The 18,520-nt window shown below is 33.3% G+C and overlaps 1 pseudogene; it reads left to right on the forward strand.

Annotated features, from left to right (window-relative positions):
• Nucleotides 1-16,482: 16,482 nt before the first annotated feature.
• LOC109678479 (heterogeneous nuclear ribonucleoprotein H2-like) lies at nt 16,483-17,724 on the forward strand (annotated as a pseudogene).
• The last annotated feature ends 796 nt before the right edge of the window (nt 17,725-18,520 follow it).

Consider the following 18,520-nt stretch of genomic DNA (forward strand, 5'->3'; position numbering starts at 1 on the left):
TATAGGAAACTTGTAATAATGTGTAAATTGTTTTCCAATTTATATGTGTACTCATGTATGTGTGTAGGCTGGTGTATCGTATGTGTAATATCCAGATAGTTACCATTCCTGGTACCTGTTCCTTCTAAGATTTAAGTTATCATCTGGCATCATTTTACTTAGCCCAATGAACTTTCTTTAACATTCTGAAATTATAAGCAAAGAAATATTTCTTGGTTTAATTAACATGCTTTGATTTCACCTTTAGTTTTGAAAAACATATAATATTGAATACAGAATTGTTTGATAGAATTTTTTCTTTCAGCACTTTAAAATTATATTTTCTTCTGGCTGCCATTGTGTTTGATAAGCCATCGTCATTTGTATCAATGCTTTGTATAAATGTTGACTTATATTTCCTCCTGCTGCATTCCTAATTTTTTATTAATCATTATATTTTAGAAGCTTACTGTGCTATGTCTGAATATGATTTGCTTGTCATTCATCTTCTTAATTGTTTATTGTTTATCTTAATTGTTCATTGAACTTCTATTAACTGTTAGGTTGATATGTTTACTTAGTTTGAAAAACAGAATAAAATTTTCTCAAATGCATTTCATGTTCCTTTCTCTTTCTCTTTGATTTCTGTGAGTATAAGTCTGTCATTTCACTTGCTGTTTTTATATCTTTATTTCTCTTCAGTCTTTCATTTTTTTGTAGATCATTCCTATTAATCTACTTTCAACTACTGTGACTCATTTTGTGATACTCTGCACTCTGCTGATAAAGTCATCAGTAGAATTTTCAGTTTCTTAATGTATATTTTTCGGTTTAGTAATTGCATTTGATTCTATTTAAAGTAATTTCTATTTTTCTGCTAAGATATCTCAAAAACTTCTTTCATTACAAGCCTGTTTCACTTTGACTTTTAACATTTGTTCATTGCTTTATAGAATGTAATTATCTTTAAAGTGTATTAGGTAGATTATTTTTCTATTAAATGCTATTTGTTTTATGGATGGGTAATGTTTTCCTTTATCTTTGTTAGTGCAATTGTTTCTATTATATTCTAAATTCTACAAAACGTGGATTGTATGTAATCTTTTTAAAAATCTTATTCTAAAATTTGTCAGTTTTTTTGTGTAAAAGGCAATTTGACTAAACCTGAGATATTTTCTAAGGCAGCAACATTAGAAAAAGAGTGACATTTATATGTCTGAGCTATAGCTGTGCATTTGGAAAATATTGTTGAATTTGTGATTAGATATGAACAAGAATTTCTAGATACACAATTTAAAACTTTAAAAAATTTTCCTCAATGAAATCTTAAGGATCGTCAGCATATAACGTCCAGGTCCAGGGACGTAAGCATTAAAGAAAATAAAGCGTCAAAGAAAACAGTTGTTAAAAGACATGTGATGTTCCGGAAGCCAATGAAAGGATGTGCCCATATAACAGTGTACTCAACATCTTCACGTAATAGGTTAATCTAGAAGAGAACTGGAAAGTGTTTCTTGGGTCTGGTGACATGAGGGCCCCTAATGACATTACAAAAAGTTATTTATAATAGATAAATAGGAAAAATACATTACTGGAGGGGGGAGATATTTGGCAGTATTTGAGAAACAATGCTAGTTAGAATTCATTTATTAAAGTTTACAATAAAGGGAGAAGTTAAAGCAGTCTCAGAAAAGTGGCATCAAGATTAGTAACACAAATAATAATACAACATGCTTTAAGTTAAAACAACAAAAACAAAATGGTTGTGAGAAAGTCTATGAGGAGAAACAGGACTAATTTATTTTATAACATTACTGGGCCAATTTGATTATATGTAATTCAAATCTCATATGGAAGCATTAACCTTAGTTAGTAGGAATGGATATTCTTGTGAATCACTTAGGAAGAGAGAAGATGGATGCAGAATAAGATACAGTACAGGTGTGTGAAAGCACATTGAGTGTATATGGTAATGAAAATAAGCACCTCGTCTTCCCCAACCAAAGGACTGGTGAAGAACCCACCTACTGCACAATGAAACCCATCATTGTATGCATGACAAAGTTGCACTTCATGAACTCTTTTACAATGAAAGGCTGAACGTGATAATGGGGTGAATCAACTATGATATATTGTAAGAATTTTGTAAATGTCACATTGTAGTCCCACGACAACAATAATAAAAAATAAAATAAAATAGAAAAAAGAACACAAAGACAGTGATGCTTCTGAGAAACACAGGATACCTGATGACTATTTTTGGTTCACAGATGACCTGGAGCCCTTAATGTCTACCTAGCATCCCACAAACTTCTCTTCTTCTCTTCTTTGATGATGGTGACATAAAAAAATGTCTTCATGTACACAGATATTGTAGCAAATGTCATGAGAAATACAGGACCAATAATGGCTGCAATAACTACAAAGACAGCAGATTTCTGCTAAGTTGTATTGATGCTCTATGAAAATAATAAGAACCTGATGACATAGCAAGCATTTGTTGGTCAACTGTGAGAACCTAAAGGCTCAATAGTAGTTAATAAATAGGCTTTTTAAACAAAAATAGCAGACACAGATTAGTAGGAAGCCATGAAGTCCTAACAAAAACATCTATAAAATTTTAAATACTCAACCAGGACAAGTTTGTTATAAAAAAGTTATCTCCAAAAGGAACATCTTGGACTCCTGAAAATGGGGGCATTTGTACTGTCATCCTAGAATATGTTGTTTCTACAACACCACAGATATGGGCTGAAGTGTTTGCCCTCAAATATATATTGATGTTCTAATTTCCTGTAGCTTCCAATGTGAACATTATGTGGAACTAAGGCCATTGCAGAAGTAATCAGTTAAGATGAAATATAATAAAGTGGAGTCGACGCTTAGGCTAGTATGCCTGCTGTCTTCATAAAAACAGAAAAGGTCCAGACATGTGAGAGATGTGAGAGGAGAATGCCTTGTAATAATGGAATCAGATCATGCAAGCTAAAAGCCAAGAAACATGAAAGATCACCAGCAAACCACCAGAAGCTAAAAAGAGGCAAGTAAAGATTATCTCCTACTTGTTTCAGAAAGCATGACACTGCTGGCAATTTCATTTTGGACTTTTAGTCTCCTGAAGTGTGAAACAATAACTTTGTATTGTTTTAAGCTATTCAGTTGGTGCTAGATTGGTACAGTGAGTTTAGGAAACTTATATCTCCTCATATCTCCCTAGACATCCCAGGTTTTAAGATGTGGCCCATCCTCCCTGAAAAAAGCTGAAAGTTCTTCTGTGTTGGAAGACATTGTAAACGACACTCACCCACAAAATATAAGAATCCTCCTGGAAGTTACATCTACTTCCTCATGGCTGTAATTCATACTTAAATCTCAGAATAAACTGATTAGAGTCCTGATGACACTCTTAAGGGAAAAACAGGACTGTATATGAAAAAGTAGCACAGAATAAGTGTCATGTACTAACAGAAGCTCCTGGAATTAGACTTAAAGGATACTTGTCCAAAGATCATAACATAACACTAGATAAGCAAGAATGTATTTACATGGGGACAGTTTCTTAGTACAGGATATTTAACAACCCAGGAATGTCCCAAGAGATTGGATAAAACTCATTGCTAGAACCGAATTTTGGAATCAGGGGAAATGGTCAACTCTTAGCACATAAAAATACCTGATATATCTAGACAGTGCTAGAAGAAGGATTTGTAGGGTAAGGAAAGAGGATATGTTGGTGACGATTTACTGTGTGATACTACTTCTAGTATCTAGACCCAAAAAAGGATCATGTTTCACTGGGAGATGTAGCACATTAGCCATTCACCAAAGCCATCTGAACCATTATGGTAAGAAGGGAATCAACATCAAACAGAGGCTTTCCTAAATAGTCTATTAATGGTCATAACAAAGACAATCACAGAGCTAGGATTATTAATATCAAATGATATAACAGGACCCTGAAGTGACAGACTTTAGGAAGTCTTAAATACTATATTGACAAGCAAGGTTAACAAAATAAATAAAATTTCTTGGTACTCAGGGAGTATCAACTCAGAGAGTTCTATAAATGATTAATAAAACTGGTGTTATGAAGACAAAATAGAAAAGTACCTTATTAAGATTGCTATTTAACATTTTTAAAGTTTTTAAGACCAAGAATGGAGAAGCAGCAGGTTAAAGGTAGGCCTTCCTATAAAAAGTCATTGTCTGTTGCTCCTTACCTAAGCCAATATCAAATCCAAAACCCATTGACTATAGAGATGGGCAAGTCACTAAATGGAAGGAACTTACAATACCCCATGAATTACCAATGATGATACTCTGAGTTATTCAAAAAACCAATGACTGTACTTATGTCACTGTGCATTAAAAACAAGGGAATCAGGGAAATGATCACAAACTTGGAAGAGTAGTAGATATAGCTTCTGATTGGATTTTGATCATTGGAGACACCAAACATTGTCGCAGTCCTTCTATTAAATAGAAGGCTAATCAGAACCAGCTATAAATAGAACCCTGGTCAAAGGGAACACAAGTAGATTTCGAGGACACAAATTCATTAACTGTCATTTCTGAAGTTCCAACAGGCTGTGAATGAAATCAATATATGAGGTAATTTTGTACAATCCCCGCAATTGTCTAAGAGATAAGAGATATCATTACATCAGAGTACAAATAGAAACTTCTAATAAATGGTCTTCAATCCTAAAAGATAACAAGCAAACAAGCAAGCAAAATTAATCCTGGGGGCATTAATGCTACCATTCAAGATCTAAGAAATGGAAGAGTTATGGTACTTATCATATCTATATTTATATTACTCTCTTCATATTAAAGAAACTTGATAGAGTTTAAACATTGAGTGTAGACTATCAGAATCCAACCAAACGTTAGCCCTCACTTTCACCCACTGTGCAGGAGGTAGTATCACTGCCAGAAAAAATTATTATGTGGTCATTGATTTAGTAAATGCATCCCTGTCATGTAAGTTAAAAAAGACAATCAGAAGCAGTTCACATTGACATGGATGAAACAATAATATTCATTTACATTTTTACTGAAGGCTATACTAATCTCCCATCATTAGAAGTAAACACTGCTAAGCTCTCTGGATGAACTGGACATTACAAGGAACATTATATCTGTGGTATCTAAGAGCTTGATTAGGACAAGCAAGAGGTGGCTACAATAAGATACATGTATGTGGTGTAGGAGATAATTTCTACTTTAATAAAATGTTTCAGATTTAATCTCATCCTGGTCTCTGCTTCTTGGAAGACTCAAACTATCATAAAATGTAAAAATTATTATAAAATTTTAAGATGATATTAACAAGAAGACATTAAATGTTTTCTTTGGTTTTTGCTAAAATATGATTTACATTTTAAAAAGTAAAAAAAGGACATGAAAATGAATTCAATATGTACATTATTGCTCTCTTATCTTACACTTTATCTAGTATGATTCTAACTGTGTTCGTACTTAGGATCCAAAGGCTCTGAAGACACTTTGACTTCACAAAAATGATTTTCAGTATGATATTGATGGTTGACACCAAATATATGTGTGTTTATTTAGGTAATGAAACAATTTAACTGAAAATTATCTTATGTAAGTGACTGAAAACTATGAGGAAGGGAGAGGGAACCATTCAATATTTCTTGAGAACTCTAGAGAAGATTTCTTTGTTCTCTTTTTAGTTAAGCAAGATGTTTCAAACATCACAAAGGAAGAGAAACAGCTTATTTTGTTTGGACATCCTTGATAACTATACTTGATGTGAGTGAAAAACTGAATTTAATGAAACTGTTTTACAAGTTCTGCTTCAGAAAGCATCTCACTGATAATATCAAACTACACCCTCCAGTTCTTTCACTTCTAGAAGACTTCATTTTCTTGAGTTTGTTAATTGATGAATTTTTGCAAGATTGTCAGATATTTTCAACTATTCCAAAAGAAAGCATCTTTATTTATAAAATTCTTAAGAATGAGCTCAATATATTTTCCACAAGATGACTATTTTATTCTTATACATATTTATTACCTGGCTTTTGTACATTTCGTCACTAAAACATTTTTCTAGCATGATCTCATTTATCATTAATTGACTCTCTTATCATTTTTGCTGTAGGTAGGACGCTAACTGAATTGTGTACTTTTCAAAGCAACACATGCTCTATGAGGCAAAGTGCCAAGTATCTCTACCCAAGTTGCCATCTCTTTCACAAAATATTGATTTCCTTTTCTGATTTCGAGCCAAGCATTCCATGATACTGGTGAAGTCTACTGATCTCCCCAATGAGGAAGTCATGCCATTAAAAGCTGCCACAGGCTTTGTCCAGAAAGGGAGATTAAAGTACAACCTTGCTGTTTCATGCTCCATTGCTAATATCACTAATATTTGTTGAAAGCATTCTTTCTTTGGAGATGAATTCTGCTGCTTCTGCCATAACATAACCTATCTATTCTTTAAAAATCCTGTGGTGCATAAACTGCAAACAAAGTGATAGGATTTATGGGGAAATGATTAGAGAGAATGTATGCAGCTTTGAACCATAACACTGACTTTTAACAGTGTTACAACAGAAAATAATACCAGAGTTAAAAATTCATAGAAATTACTAGTGACCTTTCTTTTAATGTAACAACTACTAAGTAGTTTGGTGGAAAGGTAAAGAGAGGTTTGAAGCAACTTAGTTCTGTAAAAAGAACATGATGCACAGAAATGGTGGAGAACCCTCAGTAAGCACTTCTAAAATAAGAGTATGTGGCAAAAGTTAGAATGAGCAAAAGGAAGATTGCTAGATGAATGGCAATTTATATTGCACATAACCTTGGATTACTTGTGACACTAAGCAATGGTAGTCCAATATAAGTTCAGCTGCCCATTGGTTTGGCAAAGTATGAATGCATTAGGGAAATCATAAAAGAAAAAACTTCCTTTGAGTCCTCAAGTGTGGAAACTGACAGTTTTCTCTGATGAATCTGAGAAAAGTAAATTGTCTTGCCTTCCCATCCATGATTCTTCATGAGAAGATTTGTATTTTAGGAGGCACGATTTTTATTGAATATAAGAAAACTACTATCAGACATGTATAAATATAATTCTTAAGTTATGAATTTGAAGTTAAAATTTTTAATGCTTGAAATATTCCTTTTCAATATTTTTATGTATTCACATATTTAATGGCTATTTTATGTTATTTCACAGTGAGCTCCTTAATGATTTAAGTATGCTATACTTTCAATTTAAAGATGGCTTAAAATGAGGTCTTTTTCATATTATCAAAAGTTCAAGTGATCAGAATTATTAGCAATTTTTAGCTTGTTTATTTATTTATTTTTTGAGATATGGTCTCAATAAATTTGCTTAGGCTGCCGTTGAACTTGCAATACTCCTGTTTCTGCCTCCTAAGTAGCTGGAATTGTTGGCATACACCACTACACTCAGCTTAACAACAAGTTATAACAAAATTAAATAGGTATAAATTTCAGAATTATGGATAATTGTAGTGCTGTTTTATTTCAAAATTAAATAGGTATAAATTTTAGAATTACAGATAATTGTAGCACTGTTTTATTTTCCTATTTTTTTCTTTTTGAATTATTTGCAAAGTTCTTTCACAACGTGAAACAAATGTTTGCATGGTCAAATTTTAATGCTAGATAACCCTATTTGAGAGACTTTGTGAGAAGTAACAATACAATGTGCTTGTTTTATTTGAATGGTAACAATTACTTACACAGAATATACTATTACTAGTTAAATTTTACAAATGAAAAAAATGAGACTGAATTATTATGTTAAACTCATATGTTATATCTATGTAGGAAATGGTACATTTGTCATTAGAATGCAAACAGTTTTATTACATATATCACGCTTTTTGGCAATATATCTTATTATACATTGAACTAGATACTGATTCTAAGAGTAAATATAATGCAGAAATATTAGAATGGGCCAACGAGCAGGAAAAGAGAAGATTTCCTCTCTTCTCTTACAGGAAGAAGAATGCTTTATAAAATGAAAGCTCTAAAGAGGAAGCAGAAGTTGCAGTGCCCTAAGGGAAAATGAAGGCTCAGGGGGAGAAAAAAAAAACATGGAGAATATAAGTGAAAAGAAATACAGTCTCTTTGTCATGGCATGTCAATAGAAAGCTGGTACCTTCTGGACTTGAGAATCAGAGTTAGCCTGACTCATTCAGGATCATATGCCTGGAAGATGAATAGACTAGGGTCCAACAAAATCAAGATATTTAATAATCACAACAATCGTTATCAGAAGAGCTATGGCTTGTTGTAAACTCATGAAATTGAAATTGGAAAATTATTGCCTATTGGGAAACCAGTGTGTATGGATATCACATATTCTGAAAACAAATTTCAGATAGAGGCATCATGAAGTCTGGAAATGCTTGTCATATTACATATGGTGATTGATAAATTAATGCTCTTTTATGCTATTGAAGACATTATTTTGACAAATAATTACCATATTTCAAACAATCCTAAAAGTATTTCAAAAATAGGAAAATTTCTGATTAATTATGAAAATTCATATAAAGATGTCTGTTAAATATTATACATAATATGAATAGTCAATATTTTCTCATTCCTCATTAACTATTAGTTTAGTCTAACTAAAGAAGTCTTCAAGGTAAGACATTAAAATGAACTGTGAAAGACAAAAGTGCTTAACATATACACAACTTTTCATAAGTTATACTACAAAATTTATAATATCATTTCCATAAAAAATAAATTTATATATTTGAATTTATTGATTTTAAAATATATCTCAATTTTAAAAGTATTAGAATAAAGGAAGTTTTCGAAAGAATAAATATGTTAATTGGTCAACTTTATTACTGCAGTAAGATTGTTCCAGAAATCTTATTAAAATGAATATTTATACTAATCATTATAATACATTTTTCCAAACATACAAGTTTAAAACAAAGCAATGTAAGGATTTGCATCATATTTTTCTATAAAATAGTATAAAAAAGAGCATAAATCATTGAGGACATATCATTAACTTTCATTTGCTTTGGTTGTAAAATTAATATATATTATTGTATAAAATTTGTACAATAAAAGCATGAAAACCCAAACAATACTTAATCCCCATATCAACTAAAACTATAATCAATATGTCTTTAAGTCATCATCAATTATATCTCAGAGGATGACATTCTTTTTTTTTTTTTTTTTTTTTTTTTTTCATTTTTCTTTTATTATTCATATGTGCATACAAGGCTTGGTTTATTTCTCCCCCCTGCCCCCACCCCCTCCCTTACCACCCACTCCACCCCCTCCCGCTCCCCCCCTCAATACCCAGCAGAAACTATTTTGCCCTTATCTCTAATTTTGTTGTAGAGAGAGTATAAGCAATAATAGGAAGGAACAAGGGGTTTTGCTGGTTGAGATAAGGATAGCTATACAGGGCATTGACTCACATTGATTTCCTGTGCGTGGGTGTTACCTTCTAGGTTAATTCTTTTTGATCTAACCTTTTCTCTAGTTCCTGGTCCCCTTTTCCTATTGGCCTCAGTTGCTTTTAAGGTATCTGCTTTAGTTTCTCTGCATTAAGGGCAACAAATGCAGAGGATGACATTCTGTTGAGTATGCCTATGAATAGAAATATATAGATAGATGGCGATGATGCATAGATAGATAATGCACTTCCATTGATCTCCTCTCTATGAGCTTCACCATCTCCTTATACAGTGTCCTCTTCATAATAGGGGCTAGAAAGCCATAAAATTTCATTTTTCAGGTTCCCATGCAATGTGGATTCTAATTAGCATTGGACAATAAAAGATTCTGACAATAAATAAGACAGAAAGAGAACAGCCATTCTGTTTTTGACTCTAGGGAATTGCAAATGGCAGCAGAAGAGACCAATGACTGAAAGTGACAAGGCCCTCTAGCATAGATAATTTTCCCAGTAGAAGTAGTGGTAACAGGTATGGCCTATCACTAGAAGTTATACAGCCAGCAAGTTGGACATGAGTATGTATTCCTGGGAAGCCCAAGGATAGCAGCAACTTTCTGACATCTGAGAAACAACTCTTTGGTTTTGTTGCTTTTATCCTTCCTAGGAATTTTTTTATTTTTCCCTTATATCAATTTTCTCCACTTGATGTATTAAGGTTAAGTAGACAGTGACTGATCCAAATAAAGGGAGGAGAGTGACGGGAGAGGAGAAACAGAGGGAGAGAGAGACAGAGAGAGAGAGAGACAGAGAGATTGCAAGAATATTTATAAGAGATGGGCACTGGGGCTCATCCATATAATCCCAACACTCAGGGGCCTAAGGCTGGAGGATAACAAGTTTGTGGTCAGTCTGATATAAATAGTTACAACTCTTTTATTTTTTTAAGTTTGAACTATTAGTATTGGCATCCTTACCCACTTCTTTACTTTCTTGGTTTTCTGCATATGTTTCTGAACTTTTATGATATAATCAGACTTTATATATGAGGTATATAGGAAATCCAAAGTTAATTGATCTACATATTTAAAAGTGAAAGCAAGATGTATGAGAATGTAAAATTAAAGGGACAACTTACACCGTCACTGGGAATCATATAGGAAGAAAGAAAAACAAGTGAGGAAGTAATGAGAAATTAGATCAGAAGAGACCAGGTAGAACTTGGGGGAGGATACGTGGAAGTAATATCGGGAACAGCTCTGTCAGGTTCATTACTTTTTGCTTGAACTCCAACTCATCTAATTATCAGAATCACAGGGCAGTTTCTTACTGTTTTTATTTATCTATTATAAAAGTAACTTTAAAAATGCAACCTGTTTCTTTTTGAAATGCATTTATTTGCTTATTTATAGCATACTCTTGATTTTTGAGTTAAACTGAAATGTTTTAATAGATGTTTTCTTTGTGTAGGCAAGTTATGTTGACTCTACTTGTTGATGAAATTGATGTATTTTGTCTTAATTATGTCAATGTCTTATTGTGTACTGTTTTAAAATTGCTAAGATCATCTAGCTTTTAGTTTTTTAAAAGCATTTGGTATGATATTTGAAAAAGTTGATATTTCTAAGCAGTTACCTTTCTGCTTTTTTAACTTTTATCCTATCTTTAGTACTTTTAACCTGCTTTTTTCTGTGTTAATTACATTTTCTTTTCTCCTTTACTTCTAATGTTTTTTAATTAGGTTTTATTCATTGTACAAGGGGGATTCATTGTGGCAACTCTGAATAGGCTTACATTGTACATTGATTAGATGGCCCCCACCATCTCTCCCACTTCACTTAAGCAATTGTAAGAGGTTTTTTTGCTCCATTTCCTGTAAGTATATGAAATCCACCAACCATATTCCCTCATCTTAATCTCCTTTGTTTACCTTCCCTCCTCCCACAAATACCCCCACACACTGTACCTATTTTACAGTCCTATCTTTTGTTATTAATTTCTAACAGTTTCAAATGTGTATTTTTTTGTTGCTGTTGTTTGTTTTTTAAGACAGGTTCTCAATATATAGCCCAGGTCAGACTTAAACTTGAAATCTTCCCTCCTCAGCCTTTTGAGTGCTAGAATTACAGATTACAGTTGTGTCCCATAACACTTGACTGGTTTGACAGTTTTTAAGAAAAATATTTAACACCCACCTGTTGCTTAATAAATGGATTAACTCTTCTTTCCTCCTTCCTTCTTTCTTCATTTTTGTCTAACTTCATTTTCACCTGTATCTCCTTGTCTCATTTTCCAGTAGTTTTCTATTAACTTCAATATGCGTCTTTGATTTATTACAGTATAAATTCATATAAAATTCAGCACCTCCAAAATATAAGAACTTCTCAGTGGCAAAATTTTTGCTATTTTGTTGTTTATCAATTTGCTGGACCCGTTCATTTTTACTACTTTGTTTTACATGGAAAAAACTTTTTTTTAACTTTCTCATAACAACTTCATTTACTTTTGGCATATTTTAAATCATACATAATAAAGGACATCATCATGACATTTTCATACATGTACATACATTGTGATCATATTTATTTTCCTTGGTAAAATAGAGTTACAGATAACAGTATTTTAAAATAACCAAAGACAATAAAGAGTTGTCTTATATTCTTTATTACTTTACAAGCTTTGGTAAGTCTCTTTCAAGTTTAGCATATCTGGCATTTTTTTATTGGGTATCTCTTTGCTTTCGAACCCCATTTTCTCCCCTGAGTAATTATTCCTTTCTTGAGTGTGCCCTATAAAAATGTTTCTGTTTCCTTCCTCATGCTCTAGCTCAAATATGGTGCCAAATATATTGTGCTTGCATATATGATCAGATACAAAGTAAAGAACTGATGGATAAGTAAGTACTTACACATCAAATGGGAAATGAAGTAATCAGACTTGATGAAGTGAAAAAAAGAAATAGTTGAAGCCTATAACAACACACTCTTGTTTCAAACCCAAGTTTTTGAAGAGCTGTACTTAATAGAACAAGACATGCATTTTCAGAAAATGATGCAAAAGTGAATGAAGCCTGTCTTAGGTGTGATTATTCTGACTTATATTGAACTTGTTGGCTGGTAATGGAATTCAATGAACAATGGAAGAAACATTTTCTAAACTGTTGCATCAATTTGGAGGTTAGTAATTATAGCTTCTTTGTATGCATTTGTCCATCCATTCATTTATTCATTTATATATTTGTATCTAGCCATTAACCTAATATAGTCCCTGAATTAGCAGCATCAGCATCACCTACTGTTTTAGGTTGTTTCCTGCTACTCTAGCAAAATACCTGAGATTGGATAATTATCAAAGAGAGAGGTTTATTTGTGACAGTTTAAGAGCATGATGTTGGCCTCTAGTGAGGCCTGTGTTGCTGTGTCATAACATGGCATAAGGAATCACATGGTGAGGAAATGTGTGTGTGTGTGTGCTCGCATGTGCGTGCAAGACAGAAAAAATGGCCAAACTCATTCTTTTTTCAGGAGCCTACTGCTATTATAACAAACCTATACCTCAAACATTTCTCCAAACCATTCATACAGGCAATGTCATAATAATCTTACAAAGGTCCAATCTCTTAATATACTTACAATGGCAGTTTAATTTCCATCTGTGTTTTTGAGGAGACGTGAAGCGATAGCACCTGGGAACTTACTAGAAATGCACACTTCTCTGCTTCTTCTCAATGTGTTGAATCACAAATTCTAAAGGAAAAGATCACAGTAATTTGTGTTTGAAAAATCCCTGCAGATGATGCTGATGTTCAAACATGAGGACCACTGAATTCCCGCAAGACTTTTTCAATTACTTAAGTGTTTAATTTATAATCTCATTTATAATATAATGTAGAAATTGAGTCATTGAAGTTTTTGGAGTTTAACAAAAAGGCTTTAAAAACTTATTCTCCATATTTCATAGCTAATATTTAAGAAATTTAAAAATCCATATGAATTTGTGTAAAACAAATAAAACTGATTAATGATAACTTTGGCATTTAGGGAGAAATTCCTTCTTTTCCTTGAAAATGTCAGAGTGAAATTAGACTTTTTAAAAGACTAATGGCAATGAAAGAGTCAAATGCAAGAAGCCCCAATAGGCAGTTTATATAAAGACATGATTACTTTATGATTGGAAGACTCACACACAAAGAAACCATTGTAATTTGTTCCTTAGGCTATAGCACTTTCATCTTACAGAATAGATGCCTTTGGAAATAAGAATAATAATTGCTTTCTGTAGTTATTTATGGAAGATTTTATGATTTGATAATAATCTTGCTGGTCATATCCATAAATCCATTCCTTGGAAATCAATAAGCTTATTTAAAGTGTTTCAGAAACATTCAGTGTTCACCATATTCAAATAATTAATAGAAATTATTTTAGACTTGGACTTGAAAAGTAGTACTCTTAGACACTTCTTCCCACATCTATTTAATTATGGTTATAAACTTATCAAACATAGAAATGGAGAGAACATCTTTCATGTATAATATAAACTAAATAAAATTACAGTAGTCAAGATGAATAAACAATTTTACAAGGAGATTTTGAATTTTGAAATTCCTTTGGTAGAAATTTCAGCATGTTGCAGAAGACATTAAAATATAGTCATCTACATAATAGTTTGGTTGGTGCAAGATGAGATTTGGAGATGGATCTTAGAATAGACATCAAAAATTGCCTTCTTCTCTCTTCCAGTCCTAACTTTTTTTTTATTTTGGTACTACTGGGGCTTGAACTCAGGGCCTTGTACTTGTTTATGCAGGCACTCTTATCACTTGAGCCACTTAGCCATCCCTTTTTTTGTGATGGGTATTTTCAAGACAGTGTCCACCGAACTATTTACCCAGGCTGGCTTCAAACAGTGATCCTCCTGATCTCCACCTTCTGAGTACCTAGGATTACAGTCGTGGCCTCCTGTGCCCAGCAACTCAATGCAGGTCTGCTCCTACTTCCTCCTCCTCCATAACCTTGTTTTTGTTTGTTTTTTGGTTTGTTTGTTTTGGCAGTATTGGGGCTTAAACTCAGGGCCTCATACTTGCTAGGCTTGTCAGGCAGGTGCTCTGTCACTTGAGCCACTCCCCTAGCCCTCACACTGGTGTTTGTGATGTTTCTAGCACATATCAGGCATATCCCTGCCTCTGTACCTTTGTCATTTCTGTTTACTTTGCTTAGAATACTTTTCGTTCAGATATTTTCATGCCATATCATTCAAGTTCTTCTGACATTTAACCTACTATCATTTTCCCAAAAAAGTCATCTTCATGCACTATTCAAAATTAAATAGTATCAGATATGGTGGCACAAGCCTTTAATTCCATTGGTGGAAGAAGTAGAATAATGAATTTGAGCTTAGCCTTAACTACATAGCAATGTCCCGTCTCTAAAATAAACAAGTACATGACTAAATAAGTAAATAAAAATTGAATAGTTACCAAAAGCCCTATTTTAATTCATGACTTATTAACAATTAGTTTACTATACATAATGGGCCCTTGATATCCATGGGGGATTGGTTAAAGGACCCCCTTCCTCCAATGCTACCAAAATCTGTAGATGCTTAAATTTCCTACATAAAATATGGAATAGTATTTGCATTTAGGTTAACACATCTTGGCTATTTGCAATCATATTTAGTTTACTTATAATACCTAGTGCAATGCCAATACTGTGTAAATAGTGATAATAGTGCACTGTTTAGTGAATAGTGTCTGTACACTTTCAATAGAGATGTAAATTTTTTCTAAAATATTTTTAATCTGCAGATAGCTAAATCTGTGGATATAAGGGACATGGGTGGCCAACTATATTTAATTGTTTATTTTACTTATTGCTAGTCTCCTCAACTTACTCTCTAGCATGTAAAGTCTCGGGTAGGGTTGGGGTTGGTCCTTTCTATTCTATGTGATTCCATTGGGCCATAAATGTGCTCTTATATACAGTACATATTATAGTAGGCATTAATAAATCAAAATACAAATTATAGTGATTCCAAAATTAGACTATCAATATAAATTTATAAAATAAAAACTCCAGACAAACTCATTAATATAATCAGCTGATCCACAATTGGACAAACAAATATTTAAAACATCTATGAGAAGAACTTTCCATTGGAATGAACTGAAGAGACTGAGATATGGTAAACTATGAGAAAATGTTATTTACAAAGCAAATGAAATCCCACATTGTTTCTCAGGTATATTTTCTTGTAAGAGTTTTACAGTAAATATAAAGTAATCTTTTCAATCAGACGTAGTTACCAAAAGAACTAAAACCTATACAAACAAAATTTGAAATACAGTGTTGTTGAATTATATCCTTCATTGATTATGGAAAATCTTCAGCATCATAGAAGACTGCAAAGTTTTTACAGGGAAAAAGAAAAAATAATTCAAGCAGTTAAAAGTTAACAAAGCAGCCAACAGTAGTAGATAGCAGTAGAGCATTCTACATGCTGGTGAAAACTGAGCTCATTAGTCAAGTGATGGCTTACAGCTGACTCTAGGGGAGGAGAGAGTGAAACTTCATATAGCCCTTCCTGCAGAGCTGTTGTGAAACATCCATGATTGCACTTTGTTGGAAGCTGCTCAGTATGCTGCTTTCTGCCCTAAGGTAAGATAGGAGTCACTACAAAGTCAGGTGGAGAGGGACCAGAATTTTGAAATATACAGAATAAAAGGCCACCATGAAAAGATGGCATAGTATAAAGTAAGATCCCTAATTCCTTTGTGAGTGCTTTGAAAATGGAATGTGCCAAGCCACTGTTGAAGTTCAGTTGTAAAAGTTCAATACATAATTATAGATAAATACAAAAATATATATGCACATATATGTGTGTATATATCAATTTTATGATTGAATAAGTTTATAAAAGGCATGTCATTTTAATCACCATACGCTAATTATAAATAGGACAATTTGTGGTTAAACATTTAAGAAACAATTCTTTGATTTCTGCTCAACCACATTGAAAGAGTGTGTGCAGTCTGTTTGGATGCCAGGATACTTGAGGAGACCATGATGCTGGGCACCAAAGGTGGAAAGGGATTCGTAGTAAAGGTTTAGGGTTTGCCCTGGTCTTGCTCAGCCAGTGAAGTGCAGCACTTTTTCATTGACTACAAAATTCAAAATGGGGCCCAAAGCATTCCTTCATTTCCACCAAAATAGGCAGACCAAGTTGCGAGGCTTTTGTTGAATACGAATCAGGAAATGAAATCAAATTGGCCCTAAAAAAATACAGAGAAACTGTGGGGCATAGATATACTGAGATATTCAAGTCAAATAATGTTGAAATGGATTGGGTGTTGAAGAATACTGGTCCAAATAGTCCTGATTCAGCCAATGATGTCTTTGTATGGCTTAGAAGACACCCCTTTGGATGCAGCAAAGAAGAAATTGTTCAGTTCTTCTCAGGGTTGCAAATCATGCCAAATGAGTTATCATTGCCAGTGAACTTCCAGTGAAGGAGTCCGGGGGAAGCCTTTGTGAAGCTTATTTCACAGGAAATAGCTGAAAATGTTCTAAAGAAACACAAGGAAAGAAAAGGGCATAGGTATATCAAAATCTAAGAGTGGTCAAGTTGAAGTTAGAACTCACTATGACCCACCATGAAAATCTATGGCCATGCAATGACCAGGTCCCTAGGACAGACCTGGTGCTGGCAGAGGGTATAACACAGCACTGGCAGAAGAGGAGCTGACTTTGAGAGGATAAGGCATGGTGCTTATGGTTGAGGCTATGATGAATACAATGACTATAATGATGGCTGTGGATTTGGATCAGATATATTTAGAAGAAGAATGTCCAGAGCACAACTCTAGGGGATCACCATACAAAGCTACTGAAAATGACATTCATAACATTTTCCACTATTCAACCTTCTGAGAGTACACATTGATATTGGTCCTGATTGCAGAGTAAATGGTAAAGTAGATTTTGAGTGTGCAACTCATGAAAATGCTGTGGCACCTATGTCAAAAGACAAAGCAAATATGAAACACAGATAATGTAGAGCTCTTCCTGAATTCTACATCAGGAGCAAGTAGTGGTGCTTATGGTAGCCACGTGATAGGAGCCATGGGCTTGTCAAACCAATCCACTTATGGTGGCCCAGCCTGCCAGCAGCTGTGTGGAGGTTATAGAGGCAGCTGTGCATGTATGGGTGTGAACAGAATGAAAGGGATGTCTAGCATGTCCACTGTGAGTGGTGGATGGAGAATGAAATTGATCCTTATCACTGATGTTTGGTCAACTTTTTAAAAGAAAAAACAAAATTCAGTTAACAGTTTTTTTCAGTCCAGCCATGATTTATGGTTATTCTATAAATGGAAATTGGGAATGTTTTAAGAACTTTGGGTTCAGTGTTGAACACAGAAATCATCTAGATGTACCAACGAATTTGAGGAAACTATAAATGTTAAACAATTTTCAGCTTTTTCTCTAATTAATTATATTGTAGGATGTTCTAAAGTAGCAAGCATATTTAGGTTAAAGCATTTGAATTATGTTAGATGTTGCTCTTATACCATATTACATTGAACACTGTTTGGATGCATGTTGAAAGGCATGCATTTTTGTAAAACTCAATATAGGATCTGTGTCTACAATTAAAAGTGGAACATTTGGCATGTTTGTTAATCCTAGTTTCATTTGATAACCTGTAAGGCACATGAGTTTAAGCATTTTTTTATGTTAAGGGGGAAATTTTGAAATGCAACACCAACACTTTAGGATTTTGGTATTGGTGTTTGAAATTCTAAGGCCTTGATTAAAATCTTTCATTGTATTGTGATTTCCTTTTAGGTGTATTGCACTAAGTGAAACTTATCAATTAAATCTTCCTTTTCAAAGGTAAAAAAAAGGGGAGAGAATTCTTTGTTAATTAGAGTAAATTAAACAAAAGATATAATTTTGCAATTCATTATTGTTTCCCATTTTCATATTCATAAGTGAAAATTTCTAATATCAGAGACCATTTGTATATGTAAATAAATAAAGAGGAAACTATTGTTTTCCTTCAGATGTGTATTCTTTTTGTTAATTATTTAACAATTAT

The sequence above is a fragment of the Castor canadensis genome, chromosome 10, assembly GCF_047511655.1.
Source record: "Castor canadensis chromosome 10, mCasCan1.hap1v2, whole genome shotgun sequence".
NCBI lineage: Eukaryota > Metazoa > Chordata > Mammalia > Rodentia > Castoridae > Castor > Castor canadensis.